This window comes from Wyeomyia smithii, chromosome 3 (genome assembly GCF_029784165.1).
Source record: "Wyeomyia smithii strain HCP4-BCI-WySm-NY-G18 chromosome 3, ASM2978416v1, whole genome shotgun sequence".
Lineage (NCBI taxonomy): Eukaryota > Metazoa > Arthropoda > Insecta > Diptera > Culicidae > Wyeomyia > Wyeomyia smithii.
Genome location: NC_073696.1, coordinates 78061394 through 78085043, shown reverse-complemented (window position 1 = coordinate 78085043; position 23650 = coordinate 78061394). Strand labels below are relative to the sequence as shown.

The window sequence follows — 23650 nt, the reverse complement described above, 5'->3', positions numbered from 1 at the left end:
GATCCGAATTATCTCTTACGTTGTATGTAATATAATGTTTTATATTGAAAAGCAAGGGTTGTCAATAATAAATACCAAGATGAAAGAGAGCTTAACTAGATATTAATCATCGCTTGAAAAAATTTCCAATGTTAGCTATCACGCATAGAAAATTATGAGAATCTGCGGAAATTTATAACTAATCTAATTACGTTTAATTAAACAGTGCAACATATAGATGAAGAAGAAAATAATAAACAGTGCAACAATTTTTTTGCCTTGGCTTCTATGTATGATTTTTCGATAAAGTTAAACACGAAAATAAATTTCCCGGAGTTTGAACATATTTCAACTTGAGGGGCAACAATGGCGCCCCTCAAATTTTTTTATGTTTTTTCGACGCCATTTTGTTTCAAGATCAAATATCAAAATTCTAAGAGTTTGTCCACATATTAGCATCTTTTCACCCATCTCTAAAAAAAACAGATCTTAAATCGGACAAAAACTAAGCTCAAAACGATGATTCTACGAAACCGGTTTTGGCATAGTTTTAGTGTATTTCACAAAGCAAAATAATATCGATTATTTCTGAGCATTAATGGTAATTCGCTTATATCTTAAAGTGGTAGTCAAATTATATCTTATCTTGAGTGAAAAAGTCCCAGAAAGCGAATGGTAGGTAACTGATCTACGTAAAATGTCAGCAAAATGTCGATTTTGCCCCAATTTCCCTACAATACAAAAACAGGTTTATCTGCTGACATTTTACGTAGATCAGACACCTACCATTCGATTTCTGAGACTTTTTTACTCAAAATAATTTATAATTTGACTACCACTTTAAGATATTAGCGAATTACCATTAATGCTCAGAAATAATCGATATTATTTTGCTTTGTGAAATATACTAAAACTATACCAAAACCGGTTTCGTAGAATCACCGTTTTGAGCTCAGTTTTTGTCCGATTTAAGATCTTTTTTTTTCAAATGATGGGTAAAAAGATGCTAATATGTGGACAAACTCTTAGAATTTTGATATTTGGTCTTGTGTTGGCGTCGAAAAAACATCAAAAACTACCGGTTTCTCAAAAATTCAAAATGGCGCCATTGTTATCCCTTAAGTTGAAATATGTTCAAACTCGGGGAAATTTAGTTTTGCATAAAAATACACAAAAAAATTGTATATAGAAGCCAAGGCAGAAAAAAAGTGAATTTTTGTTGCACTGTGTTATTAAAGCTCTTATTAAAACCTCGTTAAATATGATCTAGGTGACCAAAGGTTTTCTTTCCTACTTCCTCTAATTCGAAATTAGGAATATTAAAATCGATGTTCATGATGCGGTACTTACTTAAACGGAGGCCACCGACTCAGCGACACTCCCGTAAATACTACGGAATTGCAGGAAATTACTGTCAAAAATCATCAAATCATCCGAATAAGAGTAAGCGTTCTCTGTCAAGGCATCACAAATGAATACCACACTGAAGGTCTTCGAGTAAGTTAAGGTAAGAAGGTTCGAGTAAGTTGAATGATTCTCGTTTGTAAATTTCCATCCATTACTTTGAACTTAGTTTCCATCCATCCATTACTTTGAACTTAGTTTCAGTGAAATAAATGGTATGTAACGATAAATTATACTAACGATAAATTAAACTGTAGCTGTAACGCGCGACACCAACAAATCGAAGAGTGTAGTGCAGTTTAAAGGCATATATTTGTTTTTAATAAAAAATTACGTGAAGTTACATCAATCGATAAAGTTTAATTTATCGAAATTACAACTCCGAAATCTACCTATCAGGCATTATAATTGGTAAAAAATTGTTATGAATATATTATTTCAGAAGCGACACTCGAACACTCTCACCATGACTCACAATCAAAGCATTAGTTAACCATTCTGACTAAAATGGTGCCATAAAACTATAACATCAAATATTCATGGTTTCGTTGTATGGTTAAATCCTGTTGCAGTTTAAATAAAAATATTGCCACTGTTAGCGAGCAAGTTTTCTGGTAATAGAGCAGATGCTTCCGGACACAATATTTTGCAAACTATACTGAGCGTTAAACTTTCCCTACTACGTCACGGCGAGCGGAAGTGTGAAACACACAGCCAGCAATTAGGTTTCACCACCATTCGGGTGGGTCACACCAGTGTTTACCAGTACAGAGCGGATTGAATTTGGCGTCAGAGCAGAAGTTATGTACACACAAAAAAAAAATTACATTACTTTAAATGCACATAAATGGAGCATTGGAAACCATGTAATATTCCGTGTGGCATTATATTCATATGCAAAGTAAATAAATATATTGTGAATTTTCATGCATATTTATATTCGAAGCTTTAAGTTTATATCAATTAACGTACAAATTTACATGGCTTAAAACGATTCTGTATTGTGCATTATTAAAGGTGTGTAATTGTGTATGTTTTTCACTTTATGTGCTAGAAATCGTTATGCGCTTTCATTTGTATTAGATGTAAATTTCATTTTTTGGTACTGTGTATATTACACATTCTGCTCAGTTGAAAAAAACGGGTTGTCGATATTTTCCACCTTCACTCTTTTCATGAAAGCAAGACCAGCGAAGAGAAACTTTCGCAGCGCTATTACTAGCAACGCAAAAGTTTAGCTTTGTAAGTTTTCCCTCGCTAGTGGTTTTCACTGATAGCGTTCTAGAGAGGATGACATTCCAAAGCTTAATGGTCGTACCCGGAAAAATAAGAAATAATTTTTTTTCCGATGCAAAGAGCACTCCAAAGCACATTACCTAAACACTATTTACTCTGAGAGCTTTGCGTAAAAGTGTAAAACTTCTCAACTCCGCAGATTGAAATGATTTCGTGTTCTCCTTCAAAATCAACATGTAAAGCGTTTGAATCATTTTGTGTTACAAGAATCCAAAAGTTTGTCAAACTTTTTAATACGACGTGCTCAAAGTTAAGATTGAGAGAATTCATTGTCTACGCCCGCCCTCAACGAGTGTGCCATCCAAACAAAATAAATAAGCTGTCTAATCCAAGCCCTCACAGACTATAACTAACATTTCGTCTACCGACCGAACGCCTCTGGGTTTGTTACGAAAGTCGGACTAAATCACAAATCAAATTAACGTCATAACTTTCGACAGTTGCTCCTCAGAGGGTTTCACTGGGGCTATTTGAAACTTACTCCTTTGATGAATAGAGATTGAAAACAGAAATGAAAAAATCAGGCTCATCTAGACGAACGATATCGTATCCAATGACACTTTCAATTCAACTACCAACGAACATTTTCAGAATATCCTATTTCAAACAAAACGACCACCTAAAAATCCTTCCATTCAAGGTCGCCAATATCGATTGCCATAAGCACTTTTTGCGTTCTACAGTACGTGGTAAAATTGCATCTACAAAAGTGTGCACAGTGCAAATTGGACGTCATATTCGCTTGAAATTGATTGTCCTATCATGCTAGAATCCGTGGGCGAACAAAAGGAGCTTAGTCAGTACATTTGCATACCAGCGCTAACTCACCCCTTCTTTCCATTTGCATTACTCACGAGAGCAGTGACAAGTGGGATGCTCTTTTGGAACTGCTTTCGTGACATGGGCGAACGAAAGATGAAAGTCGCTTGTGACGGTATCCTTTACTAAGCTAGCCACATTTTTCTTGAATAAATTATGAGCCCTCATGCATCGCTTGAGACCGGATGATCTTTGTCTTTCGTCCGGAATGGAGTGTAATACCCACGTACAGCTTGCATATCAATATGCAATGAGTCTCGATAGGCTAACGATCTATTAGGAAGAGTAACGATGGTTCGAGAGGTGCTTAAACAAAATTAAGATATACTGACGACTATCATCCCGTAACTGACCATATTTCGGTGATTGCCAGAAGCGACGCTGCATAAATTCGTCGTCCTGGCTCTGTATTGTCAGTAACAACTCCACCGCTGGAGCACTATTAACCACGTAGTTGGGATCATATTTCAATGTGATATTTGGTACAAGAAAACGTTCAGTACTAATTGAAATATGCTCATTATCAACTGTTAAGGAAGCAGAAACTTATATTCGTTTACTCTCAATGAGCAAGCGTTCTAAGAAAAATTTTAAAATTTTAAAATTTTGATAGTTTTTAATTTTTAAGTTATCGTTGAACTTTAGTTTTGGATTTCTTCAAACATGGAAGTTGTTGTAAGCGAACCGAATCGAACGTTGCCTTCGTTAGAATGGCAATACTGCCTAAGTTTACAACCTTTTATAAACAAAACACCATAAACAGTTTACGTATGTAAGGATTGTGACAGCAACAGAAAAAAAAGTTAGTTTAAAAACCTCAAATTTTGAGCAGTCGTAATATGTTATATGCAAACGAATAAAAGGCGGAATGACTATAAACGCAAAACCTTCGAAAAATTAGACTCAACGCAATCTGTATAAAAAAGATATAACGGCTTCAATAAATCTATCGTGAGCTTGAACAGCCAAGCCAACCCAAAACATAGAAGAGAATTTATGGTCGGAGTTTTTTTTATTTTTCCGGCAAACAAAAATTTACATTTGATGATCTCCTTTCAAATTATTGTGTCTGTAAGAATCTTCGATGTAAATATATAGGGAAACTCTCTCTTGAAAAGAAAATTGCCAATTTCATTCTCCACAAGAAGATATCCCAGACAAATGTGATCCAGAGCCTGACACTAGTAGCCCCAGCATGATCATTTACACACATGCCGACTTTGCTTCAGCACTGGACAAGGTTAACAGCAACGAAGCCGGATGTAGCGAAACATGCGCAGTACCAACCAAACTGTGTAACACAACACAGCGAAAGCTTTCGCTAGCTTATGTTAGCCACCACCGACCGTCGTGTGACGGAGGTTTTTCACTATCAGTCCAAAGGATTTCGACTCGGGAAGGCAGCCGAGCGGAGCGCGACAATCGGAGCTTTTCATTGAGGCCAGGACCTGATGTCGTCGCGTGTGGCTAGGTTCAAAAACGTACTTCAGCAAGCACTACTCCTCATCGCTTGCAGTATACATTTGACCGAGGAACGAAACGTTCGAAAACTTCAACATATTGCTCTTCCGTTTGCGGAAGTCAGTTCTGCTCTGTGGATAACTGAAGCCTTGCACTGTTGGTGAGCAAAGGAAAACATATTACCATCCTTCGACCGCCAAGGTCCTTGCTCCGGAGTGATTGCGTACCAAGCGAAACACGTCGCGTTCCGGGAGTTTTGTGACAAGTGAGTCATTACAGCACTAGTATTATTCGTGAAAGGAGTACACGGAAATTGTCGCTATTTTGTATAACGAGTACTGCGTTCAATTCAGAATCTGAAAGTGTTTTCTTGGGAAACAAATCGTAACAGTGTGTATGTGTGAGTGTTTTTAACTTTTAGCACTGTGACTCATTTATTGACGGCATCGCTTCTAGAAAATATAAAAAGTGATAACAAGCGGATTTCTTCAGTCACTGGTATCCTTACAGGACACGTAAACAGCTCGCGGCCGTAAACCTCTATTTTTCCACCACTGAAAAAGGTACCGTAAATCATGCTGACTTGTGCGGTGAGCACATGTGAAACGTACAAATATGAATTTGCTAGTATCTGGGGATGGGGTTCGATTGCGGTTAGGATAATATTTGCGCACCGAACGGCACGCTCGCATTGTGTATGGTTGGGATAAAACCGGAAATTTATATCGTTATCTCACTTATCTACCCACGCGCTGAATTTTTTTCTTATACGCTTTAACGCGCACTGTTTAGATTAGCGATGAATTACGTAATGGTTTTTTTATGGACTAATCTTATTTTCTGTTGAAAACTCAAAAGAATACACAAGGATATTTGTCTAACTTTATAAAATAGTACTTAAAAGAAAAGAGTTAGATTAAAAAAACTGATTTGGGTTACCAACGTGAAGAGTTTCAACGCAACAGCAGTGAAACGGTATTAATCAATCCAACGAAGCTAATTGAAACTAATCCTAATTACAACGGGTTTCTTATTAATCGCTTACCTAGATTATTCGATCAACGGCAGTGCAAATTTACGAATTCAACAAGTTTGAAATCTTACAGTTTTGTATCTACAATAACAGAAGTGGTAATAGTGACCGCGTTCTGATCCAGTCCCATTCGGTTGAAAATATTAGAAGAAGCCTATTAGTCCTATTACAATCCGGTTCACTTGTTTAGAGGATAAAATTAGACAGGGACAATCGAAATTGCAACAGAATCTGATTTCTGCAACCTTTCAAATTGATTGATAGTGCTTGCTCAAAATTATGGATATGCACAATCCGACATTCGCAAAGATCTAACTGAATTGAAATAGCAAAGCAGTCTTGTTGGCATCAAAAATTTACTCGCGGGATCAAATTTTCAAAATGTCTTTCGGTTATGCTGAATTCCAGAAGAAATTGAAAACAGTTTTGTCGGCTCATACGCGCATTAATCGGGCAATTGAATGGAGATGTGAACATTCCTCTCAACCGATTTGAAAATACGATTGTGCAAGAATATATGAATGAATCGAAATGTTATAACTTCGCTGTGACAAACTCATAAACAACTACCTAGGAGCGATCATATTTTAAACTATGTTGTGTCCCGAAAACTTGCAATCTTTTGTAACGAATGGGACTATCCATTCAGATGAGAGTGACAATCACTTGATTGAACTGCATGTCAGTTGAGACCTCCGAGTGCTAGAGTAAAATATCATGAATAATATCAAGCTACAAATGAAGCTTTCATCACTGGTCTGGTGTGAGTTTATATCAGTAGCTGAAGGAGAAATTTTCGAGAAAAGTTTTATAGTACAAGCCAAAAAGGAAGGCTACTGTGCTTAGATGACTTTCGACATTTGGAAAAAATGCATCACAGAAGTACAGGTGACACACAACAGACAGACACCCATCTACCAGAACTTTAGTTGCATATTGCATGATCTTGAACGAACGCACATTGCGTAGCTGCTCCTCCGTGATTGAAGCTAGTCAAGTTGAACAAAAAAACTTCGTAAGATATCTAATTCACCATCTTTAATGTACAACAATTCAGCAGCTTCCGCTTTGTATAGATCGATGACGACGCCGGCTACGTAAGGGAGTGTTACAATCGTTGTTGGCAAAAAGTTTACCTCTGCATCTCTAACGACTGCTACACAAAAAGGAAGGTACTTTTGTCATCGTGGTTAGTGACGCTACTGGTACTTTCACCATTGCCTGTACACGCCTCTTCATAGACTCGACTGCTTTACCGAGCCTCGTTAGTTACCCTGCCAAGTATCGGTACTAATAAGTGCCTGAAGAGACATTCATTCCACTGTGTGTCACTTTTTTATTCTACAATTGACGATGAGGTAACAGTCAAAGCAGGGGAACGGAAAGGAGTTTGAGAATAAATCCGTGCGTAAAAGTCCCACTGACACCGAACGGTCTCATTCTACTAAGATTCGCAAAATGATCCTTCGTTTGTCAAAGCGGACTCTGTAACCTTGAGGCTACAAGCTGCCCTGTCTAGAACTTAAGTTGCATATTTCCAACAAAAAAAAAACAGTAAGACAAGAAATTTTCAAAGATAAACTAGTATTCCAATTTTTTTTTTTTTTCGCTGGTAATCAAACTGAAATGTGGTGAAATCTAAAAAGGAGATTGGATTGCCAGAGAAACAGTAAAACTCAATTCATGTGATGTTTAGCAAATACCAGCATATTTTTGCAAAATCTTGCCCATGCGAAAGGATTTTCTTTAGTAGTACGAACACGGTATTTTCATTAAATCAGACGGTTTCGGATGGTTTTAGACCTTCAACTCAAGTTCCTTTTTGATGGCTATAGATCTTTTCTACCAATTTCAGTACCCGGTCATTCCTAGAACTAGTTTTCCTTTCCACCCTCGTGTTTCTGATTTCTGCCGGTATTTCACAGATTGTATAACTGTATTCTGTGAGCAACCGATGGTTTCAGCATTTTTTTCAAAAGTTTTACCTTTATACTGTAGTTTTTGATCAGCCGTTTTGTATCGGGGATGAAATGTTTACCGCGACTCTTTACCGGTAAACAAAAAGCAAAATTATAAAGCCAACTTCTGAAATATTAGTTTATCAGTACAGACTTACTGTTTCCACTCACAGAAAACCGTAAATCAATATTTTTCAATAAGCAAATTGTATTAACAGTCCCGTCACGATGTGTAGTTTAATTTACACCTATTATTTTTTCCACTTGAAATATTGGTCAAAGAAAGTTTTTTTTCGCACACGGACAAAATAGAGGAACTGCTCCATTAATCATCTCAGCCCATATATTCATCTCATACAACATGAAAACACAATTAAAAACAGGTAAAAACGCATATTTTCTAACTAAACCAATCTGCTAATCCATGGAATGGATTCTTCTTAGTTCACTTTAGATTTCTCATAAAGTAGAAACCTCAAAAACTCACTTTAAAGCTCTAAATTTGATATTATAGTCGGGCGTCTGCACTCTAAAACTCTTTTAATTCAATCACCTGCCTCAGAAAACAAAATCCGCGCATTGTTATATACGGCTACAACGAGACTCGGTCAGCAGCCAACCAAAGTTTTTTTTTCATCACTATCGGACCACTTTTTATTTTAATCACTAAACGAAATCACTCACTACACTAAGAATACTTCAATCTTTGCAATGTTCATCTCAAATTTCCAAAAACAAGCTCGAATAAGCATACAATTCCCAAATTTCAACTGTATGTATTTTCATCTATTTTCACTGCGGTGAAGAAAATCAAAAGTTGCCAAATCAGTTTCTGGTAATACGAAAAAATCATACTGAAAATGTTGAATTATTCCGACATAATTGACATGAATCGACAGCACTGCAGTGGTAACTAAGGTTACCAATTTTGCACGTAAACAACTACAGCGGATATCTGGGCAACCTACTACGACGGTCTGCGGCTACGTTTATTCATGATAATGTGATTCATTCATGATTAACAGTGTGATGAAAATGGGGGCGTCATGAGATAAATAATTGAGCAGTGATTCAAGTTTTGAGATGGATATGGAAGCGTTGTGAAAAATGGTTTGTTTTACAAAATTCAGGATAAATATAACTAAGTTTACTGAATATACAATGCTGAACGATTCCATAAGTGCACGTTGGCGTATTATGTTTATTTGTTCAATAATTTCGTGAAAATTTGGTGTTTAATCCGTGCATTCTTCGTGAATATCGGCTTAATGAGATGAATAATGAAGCAGTCCCCTACCATGAATTTGTTCTATTCATTGCCCATAATATGAGCAATCTCTCACAGAAATTGCGTACAAATTTGCTTCATACTTGATAGGTTGAAATGCAGATGACTTTATAAGCAATGCTCAAACCAATTATTTTTTCCACCACCAGTCTAGTCTAGTCTACACTAACACAGCCAGTACTTGAAAGGATCCTGAAAGATGATATCCACCATTTTTCTCAAAAAATTATTTCCAAACATTTTTCTTGTCAACGACCAGACCTACTGTGTAGCGCAATATAATACAATATAATCTAAGAACGGGGACAATCCGTACCAACCGATCCGTATGTAAAAAGTAATATAATTCGTTGGGAGTGACAAAGCTAAGAAAGCACACTCCTTTGTTGACCAACCAAGAATATAGCGCCCTTACTGGCTTAAACCTATTGTTTTTTCCACCACTGTATATAAAGAAAGTAAGACTTTTTTTTGTCTCAACCATGCAATGCAGTCCTAATTTCACCGTGTTTCGTGCGAGAAGATAGAATACTCAAAATGCTGTTAAGAAATGTTACAACGATTTATCAAACTACAAAATTTACGTTCTAAAAATAATTCCGAAAATCAATCGAAGCTCAAGTGAATGAAAAATCTGGATAATACTGGAAAATATACAAAGAAGTGGAAGATTTTGGGATTAAACTGTTTGACTGAATCACTTGAAAAAAACTGAAAAAATCTAGTTCAAACTGGAACATTGGCATCTCTGCCAAAAGTTGCATAAGGTTTCAAGGAGTATTTCTGTATCACATTAAGCTACGACAATTAATTGTTCCCGTGATATTAACACTAGCGATGCACCGAAAAATAGGGCTGGGAAAAAGTTTTTTTGTGGAAAGTACCGAATTTTTAGTTTACAGAATAATGGTTTTAACTCGAGCTTGCCTAGGGTAATCCACTTTAAGTCAAGAATAATTTGGTTTTTAATTTTTCTCCGTTTATTATCATGTTTCGTTGAATATACGGCCTTTTGTTCAGCCGAATATTCGGCCAAACTGAAGGCCGAATAATCAACAAAAAATGATAATTAAATTAGAAAAATAAAAACCAAATTACTCTAGAATTAAAGTGAATTACTCTAGACAAGATCGAGTTCAAATCATTATTCGATCATCCGAATTTTCGGTAATTTTCAAAAATAACTTTTTCTCAGCCTTATTATTCGGTGCATCTCTAATTAACACACTTACCAGTCTATATAACTCTATTTCCCTGCGACCGCTTCTGAGCGGGCAATTATCGTCTTGATAAGGGACCTTGGCACCAACAAAAACTGCGGACCGTATGGAATGCCAGTATCCCTTCTCAAGCTATATCACAGTGTATTCTCTGTTTTGTTTACGGGCAGTAACCCTGGTTTTCTAAAGATTGCGGAGGTTTTATCTGATACAGCACAGGTCAATAACTATAGACTCATTTTATCTGTTTTAAGCAAAATACTTGAGAAATGACTGGTAATTAGACTAAATAAGCTCTTCAAAAGTCTTAGAGTTTTAAACAATCAACAGTATGGTTTCTGCTCTGGATTTAGTACATTAACTGCAGGCTGTGAATTAACTAGTTGACTATATTTACTGTGCGTTGGACTCACAACAAGCTTTCCGTTATGCTGAAACGATTGAACATGAAATTCTGCCACGTAATCTAAAATACTATAATTTGATGCGACGCTATCTGTCATCGAGAACGCAACTCATAGTTGTGAATGATTCTTGTATTAGTCGCCACCATTAGGGTACCTCGAGGCAGCAATTTGGGGTTTCTACTTTTCTTGGTCTATGCTTATAATCTGCCAAAAAATGAACGACATGGAATATTACGTTTTTTGCTGACGATACGTTTTAATCTAAATAAATTCTTGGCCTTCGAATTCAATCACCACAATTTATTAAACACCTTTTCTGACACGTTATTTGTACAAGTTGGTAGTGGAGGTATCACTCTAGCCTTTTGAACGAAAACCACGCTTGGGAGAGTTACTAGAGCTGAACCATTACCAAAATGAAAAGACGCTCTGGAAAAACAATGAGAGCAGATAGGACCTTTTGGAATGTTTATCTAGAAATTTCACGGCAGATGTCACTATGCGACGTTTTTCTCACTTACGTGAGTCCCGTAATTGGACTGTATTCACTTCACTCTGATTTCACCGTGAAGTGACTCCCGTAATAAACCATTAACTCTTCAATTACGTATTTATTTCATCCTGAAAAGGACAATTTGCTGTTTAATTCAATATCGGATAAGATGCCATCACTGACAGTGCGAATAAAGCATTTCTTGTGATAGATAACACAGTGAAAAGCTGTTACACTCAAAACTAGATGGTTCATGTATTTTGAACGCAAGCTTCCCAGAACGTTGGTGTGTTGTCAAAATAAGGCATTTTTTTTATTGGATGCATTCACTACTGCCCGCTATCGCACAGAGACAGCATTTCACTGAAGGAAGTGCCCCACTTCATCAGCTAGCCCTGCTACTATCGATGCTGATACTCGCTGCGACTGCTGCGCTATCCGTTGCCATGCCACAGCTATGGCCGCTATCCGCTGCCATTGGTATCCGCTGCCCTGCTGCTGCTACTAAGGGAGGACTGCTGTTGTCGCTGTCTAGAACTAATATGAGCGGTTTCAGCTGAAACAGGCTCTTATACAGACCAAATATATTTCAAATTACTAGGTCTATAATTCTATCGACCGTGCTTGAGAAGCAAACATATAACGGCCAATCAGAGGCAAGATTTCGCGTTTTGACAAGGCTTGACAATTTTCAATAGAGCAATAGTTTGAATGATAAAATTACAATTTTCTGCATTTGTGAGGAATCTTGGAAGATTTTCCAATCTATTGCTACAACAACGAAGGAAACCCAACGAAAACTAAACGATTTATCAGCATTTGAAACTGGACAGATTTTAGATTTTTATTTTACATCCCTATGTGGCCGAGTATGTAGCCTAACTTCCTAGTTCTACGTCAAAATATAAACACAAACAAACATGAAAAAAACAAAACGTTTTTATTTCGAATGTACACGCAAAAGTTCAAGCCCTAATCAACCAATGTGTGCTGTTTAAAAACACAATGATTGCTCTGACATCGCACAAAAAATATTTAAAATACATAACGCAACAGTTGTACAATCTATACATTGGCAGAAAACAAAATCAGAATATGTACGAAACTTCGGTTTCGGGCGAACGATCAGTTTTGAGGCGTTAAAAAAACCGTGGTTCATTTCCATAAGTAAACCGGTACATATGGACGATGTAGCATCCCTAAAACCACGGCCTGCAGTCAAAACAACCATTCGCGATGTTTTTGCCACAAAAATTTTTAAACAAGTTTCAATGACACGAAAGATTGATTCCGAAACGGCATATAAAAGGCAATTGAGCTTATTGAGACTTAAGACTGATTTAAAAAGAAGGCAAAAACAATGATAAAGTCGATGGATTTTCATCATGTTTCTCAAAAACCCAGAAGAAAATTAAATAAGAACAATTTGCAACAACTTTGATATGAATTATAAAAACTTTAATGACAAATTCCAAGTACTTCGAGCGCTTTTTTAAAATTTCCAAAAAGAAGTGAAGTGATCAAGGTCACCATAAGTTTACCTACCTTCTAATTATAATACAGTTCGAATAATCAATTAAGAAAAGAAAATCTTGTGGTTGGCAATACACCGTGCCAACTTTAAGAATTTCCTGGAAAAAGTTTCGACAACAGGAAGGGGTTTCTTACAACTTTGTTGAGTAGGGAAAGTGAATGCAATTTGCAAATTTCCAAGCCCCCAGCAACTTCTAATTCGTGAAAAGGATAAGGTGAATGGTGAATGTTTTTCAAAGTTAGAGAATGTTACTTGTTTAAAAATTTGTCTAAAAATTCTTCTCGTCTCTTGAAAACGTTTTTTTTTTTTTGTTTTTAAAGAGGCTTTGTCTAATTTGGCATTCGCCTCCTGAAAATGTTATGATTGCTCAATCCAAGCTATTTTAACATCTTCGTTATTTCAAAGTTGTTGCAGCTAAAGATCATGTTTATTCTTATTATAGCGGTGAATATGGTTCCCAGGTTTGTTGCAAAACACTGAAAATCGGCACTGGACGTTGATACTCGCAATTGCGAATATCAGCTGATGATTTTACGTTCTGTTTGTGATAAACCTTAATTCTTTTCGCATATGTACCTTACGGGCGGTACAACACATTTTTCTCATCAATAATATTATTAGTAAAAATTGTCTGTAATTATTATGTTCAATATTATTCAATAATTGAAAATTCCGGGCTCTCGGATGGTATCAGAACACTGGCTTGTCGTCATATGAGATTGGGTTTAATTAACCGCCTGCGGTTGTTAACTGATATTGCCAGAAATGATGGAGCTTATTTTTCAATTGGGCAATACCGACGCTCAAAATCATTATAGTGAATGATGGATCATTGTCTCGATAGACAATCTATCGCTCGCTAGGAATAAATCGATTGCTCACTTGGAACAATTTTAATCAAACACTCACGATCTCTCGACAAGCAACCGGGAGACAACACCGACCTATTTTGCTTTAGTTTGTTCTTGACAAGATGAAGAACAATTTTAATATAAAGTGAGATGAATACTTTCTCAACATAAAGTACCTACCATCGGTAAAAATAACAGTGAAAGTGAAAATTATTACGCAGAGCGTTTCAGTATGTTTTTCAAATATACACGGTTTCTAAACATCTATTATTTTTGCTTTAATTTAACCTTTACGAATGCCACTAGAATTCTAGAACCTGACAGCCGTACGATTCCCAATCGATTCCCTTGTTAAGTTCGAAAGCAAAACCGATAAACCCAGTGAACTTGAATGTAGGTTTCCATCAATATGCACCACCGCGCTGCTGCCCTTCGCTAGCTGAGCCAAAAGAATTACATACTATGACCACCGCATACAGAGAAAAAAAATAACAAACGGCTATCCTTTTACCATAAGCCTTGCCGCTCTGCATGCGAATGTTCTAGAAAATGTGATACAGCTCGCACACATTTACGTGACTCGGTTTTCTTACACGGAAAATTCGCCTTACCTGGGTTTCTGTTGAACCCAGGCGTTTTTAATTATGCATGCCGCTGTTCTATATAAATAAAAATTTTAAAATAAGAAAAAAATGTTTTCACACGATTAGACTTGCTATTAATTGTGCATAGGGCTGGTGCTTAATAATTGAAAATCTGTGCTATTTCAACACCACCTGCATATCAATACTGCCTTTCTGAGTGTAACACGGCGTGGGAACACGCAATAAATTTTGTGCCAATGCAAGAAAATTTGCATAGTGATAAATTTCGAGAGCCAAGGGGAACACTTTTCGCGCGAAAGGGGTTTTTCCCACTCTTTTGCAGGGCTTCGCTCGTACGAGGTACATGCAGTCAGTTGACGTAGATACCCTTTCCACGGTTGACAGTGGATGTGATTCTAAATGGCTCTTTTTAGACCACGTGTGAAGCGAATGGGCGAGCGTTGAAATCCTACTAAAATTGATAATGTCACGAACAACCGGCGAGTACCGATTCGAAAGTTTTTTTTTATTCGGTCGTGAAATCCATCGTACCGAGCGTACCGAGCGTACCGAGCAAAATGGTAAGGACGATGTCACCAATGAAGTAGAGATGGTCGGGTACGGGTATTTTTACCCGAAACCCGTACCCGACGGGTTCGGGTCGGGTTTCGGGTAACGCCAAAAGATATTCTACGGGTTCGGGTCGGGTACGGGTAATTAAAAAACCAAGGCTTCGGGTTCGGGTCGGGTACGGGTTTGAAAAATTCTCAATTGGTCGGGTACGGGTCGGGTACGGGTAATTCAATTTTCGTGAATTGTGAGAACTCAATTTTTATCATTTCAAGCCTGGGTGTTTTCTTAATGTCGATAATCGGTAAGATCGGAGAGAAAATCGCCCATCATCACTCAACGAGAGATTGCCCAATACCTATTCTGACAGTTGTCGGCAGTCTATGCACCAAGGGAATGACATCATGCTATCGCTTTCTAATGTTAGATTGAATAGTTCTTCCTGCAACGGTTTTGATTTAAATGGAGTTTTTGTCGGGCTTTTTTCATAACTGTCAGGAAAACCGCGGAGCATTGCACAGTGGGGCGACTTAATACAAATGCTTGCCAAGTAAAAATGAAGTGTCGATAAATGCGACAAAAATATGGTATATACTTAATTTTGGGGTGCTGAACACGAATCTCCATTCCACTTTTTTGGAGACGTTCATAAAGCACGTGACTTAATTTTTCATGATTTTTTAGCACTTCTCCCCTAACTTTTTATTAAACAGAATTATATGATCTTCAACCACAAGCAACGCCACAGGGCGTCCTCTTTACAAAAACAGCTTACGTAGTTTTTGCACAACTCCTCAAATCAACCAAATTTCGCAAAAAAAAATTGTTTTTATAAAAATTAAAACAATATTATATATAATAATAGGTAATAAAAACTAACTACAAATCAACTTTTTCTTCGAGGCCAAAAAAAATCAAGCTATCATTGAAGCTGCAGAGCGTTTCAAAGTAATGATATATTTTTTTTTAATATGTCAAACAACGTCAGTATCCCGAGTTTTGAAAAGTTATAAAAAAATCAAATTTTATGATATTGCACCCATATATTGGACTTAAGCACTTAAATATTTATTTATTTATTTATTTATTTAATATCTGTTTTTTACTGATTTTTAGAATTTATCAATGACACTGAATCTATACTCAAAATTACAGGTTTTTGGCAAATAAAGTGAATTATCAAATTTTTCTCAAGTTATAAACTATATTAATTTTGACCTTTCAAAATTCGTTTGACCCTTTAATGTGTTTATAAAACTCGTCGTTTATTTTAAACTTTACCAGACATGCACTTTTCATAGTGGACCGATTCCTTATAGTGGACCACCCGCCTGAAACTCTGGGTTCATTATCATTCGTTCACACGCACACTCGGTTCTAGCCTGGCTCCGGCCATCATCTCGAGAAACCACATATGACAATCAGTGCATAAAATGTACGAGGTACCCAGGCATGTTGAACAAAAAAAAAATTAAAAAAAAAACCAGGACGGGTCGGGTACCGGCAATTTCGGCGTTTTTTTCTATCGGGTACGGGTCGGGTACGGGTAGTTAGAATAGATATTTTTCGGGTTCGGGTCGGGTACGGGTATTTTAAACAAACCAGACTTCGGGTTCGGGTCGGGTACGGGTTTGGAAATTTTCGATGAGTCGGGTACGGGTCGTGTACGGGTAAAAAGTTTCCCATACCCGACCATCTCTACAATGAAGCCTTGGATTGCGGCGATACAGAACAGTATACTGACGGAATGGTGCAAAGGGTTGTGACTTCAATCTGACCTCGCAGTTGGTGAATGCTAAGTTGCTATTGAATAAAATATTCCTCCTTATGGCATACGGTAAACGTACCCTAGTTTAACATGAAAAGAAATCCGTACCTGGTACGAGACATGTGCGTCCGCATTGGGGCTCATCAAAAGTGGAATGGAAATTGAAACAGAAGACGCTAGAGTGCATTTACTGATATCACATTGCAATTAGTGCGCAAAGATGTCGCTCTCTAGAATGAGCATCCAATAAAGTGGAATAGTACAAAAGTTTTCAAGTGCTTGATGGATTTGAAAATAACTAGACTGAAAATAAAATACAACTATTATTTAAAAATAAAAGTAGAATCGTTGAGGTAGAGATAAAAAAAATTGGTGGATTATAAAATATACAAAAAATCCACGATTTACTAAAAAACTTGTCCTTAAGTTAGATTTTAAAACTAAGAAAAAAGGCATATGGCTGTGAACACTAGAGTAGGTACCTACTTCTTACATTGACTATAGAGGCAGAGGTGGAGTCAGTATGGAGCCCATTACAATCTGAACTTGTCCTCTGCATGTTTCGTGCCGCCTTCAAGTATGAAACATATATCGTGGAAAAATAATTTCTGTTAACTGTAGCGATTTATGCAAATTGAATGCCTTCCCTTGCACGGTTGGAGTAGAATACATGAATTAGCAATTAAAACGATTCTGTGAAATTCCATTCGATAATGTACATCACGAACGTTTACGCCGTTAAGCTAAACCTCTTCCTAATATTATTAATGATGCCCGCAGTTATTTTGAAATTTAATTTATAAATAAAACGTGTACATTTACTATGGAATATTTTCATTCAGTTGAACTCGATACAGTCGCACGGTATTGGAGTAACAAATCAGTAGAATCACGGTGCTTGAACAATCTGTACAATTAGAATTGGCTGCGAAGTTTGTATCTATCAAAAACCAGAAAATCGAGTTTCGTGGGCAGAATATATCATCTAAGATTTGCTTTGTGTTTGAATAATGTTATAAAGGGTCATGTCATAACTATTGAAGAAACACTATAGTGTCTAAACTGGTTTGGGTAATTAAAAAAACTCGTGAACATATCTTTTTCTAACTCAATAACTTGTATTTCATATAAGGCAATTTTTATTCATTTTCTCCTCAAATAAATTTAGATTGAATTAGTAAATTTTTCTATTTTTGTACCAAGATTGGTGAAAGATGATGTTCAAAACGTATTTCATTTCTAATGTTGACTATACTATTTTGCGAAAATTACTATGCTGTGAAGTATAGACTGTTCCGAAAATGATAAATACATCTTCTTTCTTGAATGAAACAAAAAATACAGGATTTTTCAGGTCATTTTATTCTGAAATATAGATAATAAGTGTTTTCTTTCCAGTTTCAATTCAAGTTGGGATTATTTTTCGTAGGATACGCGAGTTCTCTAACTTTTCTCTTAACACTACTCATAAGCTTTTGCACAGTGTGTTCTCCGACCATTTTTACCACTTTAAGCCAATCTTTTTTAAATTTTTCAACATTGTCCGCTGGTTTGACATATTTCCTCAGCTTTGCCTTGGTCAAAGCCCAAAAAGTTTCAATAGGGTGAATTTCAGGGCAGTGTGGAGAATTCATCTCCTTTGGGACACATGTGACATTATTTGTTTTATACCACCCTAGTGCATCCTTAGAGTAATGGCAGGAAGCAAGATCGGGCCAAAGATTGGAGGATTGTTATGCTGCTTAACCATGGGTAACAACCTTTTCTGCAAACACTCTTCACGTAAATTTTACCATTCATTGTGTCATTCGTAATGAATAGACGAGATATTTTCCCACATTCACAAATGGCCTGCCAAACCATTACCTTCTTGCCGAATTTTTCGGTGTAAATGGCTTTCACTGGTCCAGGGACATCCTTTCCCTTCGGTGATGTATAAAATTGTGGTCCTAGCAGAGTCTTATAGTCCAGTTTTATGTAGGTTTCGTCATCCATGATAACACACCCCATTTTTTTGGTCAGAAGTTTGTCATAAAGCTTTCGAGCTCTCGGTTTCACAGATTCAGCTTGTTTTGGGTTTCGTTTTGGCTGCTTCTGCTTCCGACGGGTCTGCAGACCCATTCTTCCCTTGGCACGCATAACGTTACTCGCCGAGGTTCCAAGCTTTCTCGCCACATCTCGTACTGATACTGAAGGATGCCGCTTGTAGTATTCCTTAACCTTTTTGTCCATTGTGGGATCAACAGGCCCGGGTTTTCTACCACGTCTTGGAGCATCAGTAAATGTGCACTCTTCACAATACTTCCGCAATGTGGTTTGAACTGCTCCGACACTTATACCTTCTTCTCTGGCTAATTTTCTTATAGAAAGACCACTCACGGTGCCCCATTTGTGCACAATTCGCTTTCTTTGCTCGGGAGAAAGGCCACGCATTTTCAAAATTTCGCACTAAATGTTAGAAAAAATGACAGCATCTGTTTCTTTTGGATGTAAACAACACTGCCGGTACCCGGATAACTGTCCCATAATGAAAAACAACATGTTGAGAAAACGGCGATTTAATATTATCCGTGAATTTTCAGATTTCTAGCAATTACATCCAGAACCAACGGCCATAACAGTTTCATGACAGCACAAGTTTATCGTTGTGAACAAAAAACCATGGATGGAATTGGTTTTTCGTTATATAACTTGAAAAAAAAGACAAAATGGGACAAAATATGCGGGTACATTTCAAAAGTACTCGCATATTTTGTCCCATCACATATGAATTCAACCAGCAACCGGCAGTATCATTGGCAACGTAGATTGTACTACAGACGAACAACATTAGATTAGTTATTTAAATGACATACTTTTATATGCCTGAAATAATCCGATATACACTAATCTGGAGCAAAATTATATGTTTGCAGTTTGTACCACTATGCAGTGGGACTGTAATGCGGGTACTTTCAATATGGGACAAAAACAGCTTGGTATTTTTTCCATGTTTTTCCATACAAAAGCATCAATTTTAATTTTTTTTTCCAGAAAATACGATAATAATTAAGTCGATTCCCGATGATAACTCAAAAGTGACCAAAATCAGTATGGGACAGTTATGCGGGTACCGGCAGAACAGGACGCAGCCAACGTTTGGTTGAATACTGCACGTTATTTGAAATGACGGTTGATCGTAAGTGTATTTATAATTATCGGAACGGTCTATAATGGAAAGTTAAGCAGTAAATCAATCAGTTTTGGTTTAGCTTTGCAGCATTTGATTAATCACCACTTCTATAGCGTAGACCAGGATGGTATAGTGTAGAATCATACGTGCCGCTCAAAATGCACACATTATAAATTTCAATAAACAGGTCTTGAACACAAAAGTCATAGTCATTAGGCGAAGTTTTTGTATAATAATTAGCATATCTTTTCAATTTCAAGCTAGTGGCAAAATGATCTGAAAATCAATTCAAAAAGCAGCATCACAGAGTCACTTTCTATACGTGACGTTTATTTAGATTCATGTTGTATTGTAAGTGGCTCAGCTTTTCTTCAAGTTATGTCATTTCCCAGCTTCGCAAAATTTTATTCATATTGACAAACAGTGGAACTGGACCAAAAGAGCTCCTAATCATACAACAAAAAAACCAAATCTCGTGTCGGATGACAGAAGATTGTTACAGTTTATTACGCTGTTGCATATTGCATATTGTATCTAAGATTATTTCTCTGTATTACGTTTCCATCTCGAAACAATATTAAGAAAAACCACCTTCGATTGACGAAGAGACTCCCTGAAATTTGTTCATGCGGTATATGAATGGCAATAGTGCATTCGAAAATAAAAATTTGCACGTGAACCTTTTTTCAGAGATTCAAACCTTTTCATATGCATAAACTTTTGAAGTAGAATACTTCTCTCAGGAAGTTCGGCTACATAGAGATGTGAAATGAAAATCTAAAACCGAAAAAAGTGAAAAATATGTCCAATTTCAAATGCTAATAAATCGGCTAGTATTCGATGGATTTCCTTCGTTCTTGCAGCAATAGATTGGAAAATCTTCTAAGATTCTTCCCAAAATATGATAATTGTAATTTAATTATTCACACTATCGTACTATTGAAAATAGTCAAGCCTTGGCAAAACGAAAAAATCGACCTCTGATTGGTCGTTATATGCTTGCTTCCCAAGCACGGTCGACAGGATCATATACCTTGCAATTGAAAACATGCTATTTGGTCTATATAAGAGCCTGTTTCAGCCGGAGCCGCTCATAATAGTTCTAGACAGCGACAACAGCAGTCGTCCTTCCTTAGCAGCAGCACTAGCCCTGTGGTTGGTCACCACGTCTCAGGAGCAGCGCGGTTTTTCTCAGCGTGTGTCGCCAGACAGCCATTATTCCCCCCGTGTTGGGGCAGCATGAAGATTGCCATCAGGAAATCCAATTTTGAACATCAAAATGCCTTTTTCAAGGCAAATAAACAAGTCATTGAAAGTTAATAATTTTTGTCAACGCAAACAAGCATTCTGTGTTGCATTCTAGCAATTTAAATTTGTCTCACCCGTCTAATTTACTGAATGTGAAATAGCTTCCACAGTGCATGTTGTCCGTGTATCTTAATTCCCCCAATGTTAGGGCAGCTCAAAAGTTGTAATCAGTAACCGATTTTGTACCGCAAAATGCTTTTTTCAAGGCAAATAAACAAATAATTGAAGGTTAATAATTTTCTGGCATCAACACAAGCAGACATTCTGTGCGGGATGCAATCAAATTCTGTTGTAGTTGTCTAATTTTTACTTTATTTAGTAAACCCCCCCACTGTAGGGGCAGCGCAAAGGCTGCGATCAGCATAACCGACATTGAATAATAAACTGCCCTGTTAGAACGCATTCACAAAAGCAGTTAGTTCGACTATGCAGAGCTAATATGAAGTCGATTCAATCAATCAGCATAAACAGAATTTCGTCGTCTCCCAGCTGCCAAGTTGCAACACGCAACAGCGAGCAAACGAAATCGCTTGATGTTACAAACCGTAATAAGATACGGGTTAAAACCGTTGCGTGTGTGAGAGCACCATCGGTGTTTATTCGCTGGATACAAAAATCAAATGCGAATTGTGGAATAATTTGTCTGAAGAACATTAGGGAATGGAACAACTGAACTGATAGGGCGTGGCCTATTTCGTAGCACCCTTCGGCTATAAAAGAGTGTTTCTGGGAAAACTAGCTACATTCATTAGTCGGAAGGTGAGCTGGATGGACCGTCCACAACGTTGACAGCAGCAGCAGCAGATATCAGCACTCAGCGGTGACAGAATGTATCAGCGGGTTGCGCCTGTGGCTGCCTTCAAATTAAACAAATCACTTGCCCTGTGGTTGATCACCACGTCTCAGGCCTCTGCCTGAGAACGAACGCCAACGCGAGCGATCGGGCGAGATTTTTTCCGTACGTCAGCCGGCACTTCCTCTAATGGAAAAGTTGGATCATTTTGTTCAGAAGAATATAACTGTCGGTAATATTACAGAGCTGCGATTGCATTATATCCGATATGGAATTGAAAAATTGTTCTTTTGAGGACAAATAAAACACTTATTTTGAAGAGTTAATAGTTTTGGGTACCAGTAGCAGTATGGTAACAGCCTCAGCGGTAGGTGCAGCCGGTACTTCCATGAGGCGGATGTTATAAGGAAGTAAATGGAAGCGGCATGGCGAAACAGTTCGGGTGTGCTTGGACGCGCGTCATTTTTCGTTGTTGATATTATTCCCCACTTGAAACGAAGCGCTTTCGTACGATAGCGGCGGTATTAGCGGTAGATGCATTTGCCAACACTTACTCCAGTAAAGCCGTGTCTTATTTTCAATGTGAAAACACCTTTCTACTGTGTTGGCCGTGCACATTAGGCCTCTGCCAGGTTAAACGCGGAAAGCGGCGTGAACCGTTTCGCCCGGCCGTAGGTTAATGTGCGGCCGTAAGTAGAGCTGTGTAAAAGTATTCTACTTTAACCTCGCGGTCGTGGCTTTGCACACAACCCTCCTGTGATTTTTTCTTTATATTTCGTCACCAACATCAGAGTTCGACAGATGGTAGTAAACACAACAAATCACAACTATGAATACTTAGAACCTATTCTTGACTCACACAAAATTAGTTCTGCACAGATGGAACGTTAATCCTTCCGGTGGCCCTTTATGGGCTTATTATACAAGCGTTCAAGAAGGCGGACGAGTTCTCGGACTATTAGAACGCAAACTCTTGCGTTCAATTGTTTGCGGTCAATAGAAAGATGGAATGTGACGCAGACGAAATCACGAATTGAATTGATTGATTGAATTGAATTGAATTGAATTGAATTAAATTGAATTGAATATACAAATATAAAGTGATTTCGTGACAATACTTGAAGAGAGATCCATTAAAACTATCGTTGAAGTTAATAAACTATAGAAGAATAGATCAGCAAACAAAATGTTTACATCAACACTGACATTTAGCGATCCTGGCAAACTTTTGATATAGCGTCGCACGGTGACGTCACGTATGTGAGTTTCACGGATGTTGATAACTTTGTTTCCCTGCGGACGATGCAGTTTAGTTCTCAATTATAACAGATCATTTCAATTGTGACCAAAACTTGCTTCAAATGCCAGTACTCTAAGAACAATTATAAATTGAACTCCATCAGAAAAGAGCACAAAGCCCAAAACTTAAACAAAGTTACCACTAACTGTCAGAAAATGAAGATAAAAGAGATTCACTGAGATGGTCTTTTGCGGTAAAATGAAAAGGCTATGAGTCCTCGATTGCATCGATAGTCAAATTTAAAAGAATCGACAATTTGGAATATCAAATTAATCACCTTTTCACCCACCGAATTTAATTACTATATCCCTGTCACGGGTACGAAAACCACCCAAGCCGCACTGCCGGTATCGATTATCAATTCAGAGGATTTAAATCTTACAATACTTTTTAATTATAGTAATGTCAGGCA

At 37.3% G+C, this 23650-nt stretch overlaps 1 protein-coding gene across 2 annotated transcripts in view; it reads left to right on the top strand.

Moving 5' to 3' along the window:
- Positions 1-4980: 4980 nt before the first annotated feature.
- The window catches only part of LOC129726634 (prohormone-3), a 58809-nt gene continuing 40139 nt past the window's right edge, over positions 4981-23650 (top strand). Inside the window, exon 1 of one of the 2 annotated variants that reach the window (XM_055683577.1) lies at positions 4981-5522. The gene's annotated coding sequence lies outside the window, so the exon portion shown is untranslated. The remainder of the gene's footprint in view (positions 5523-23650) is intronic. The other variant, XM_055683576.1, reaches the window with a different exon arrangement.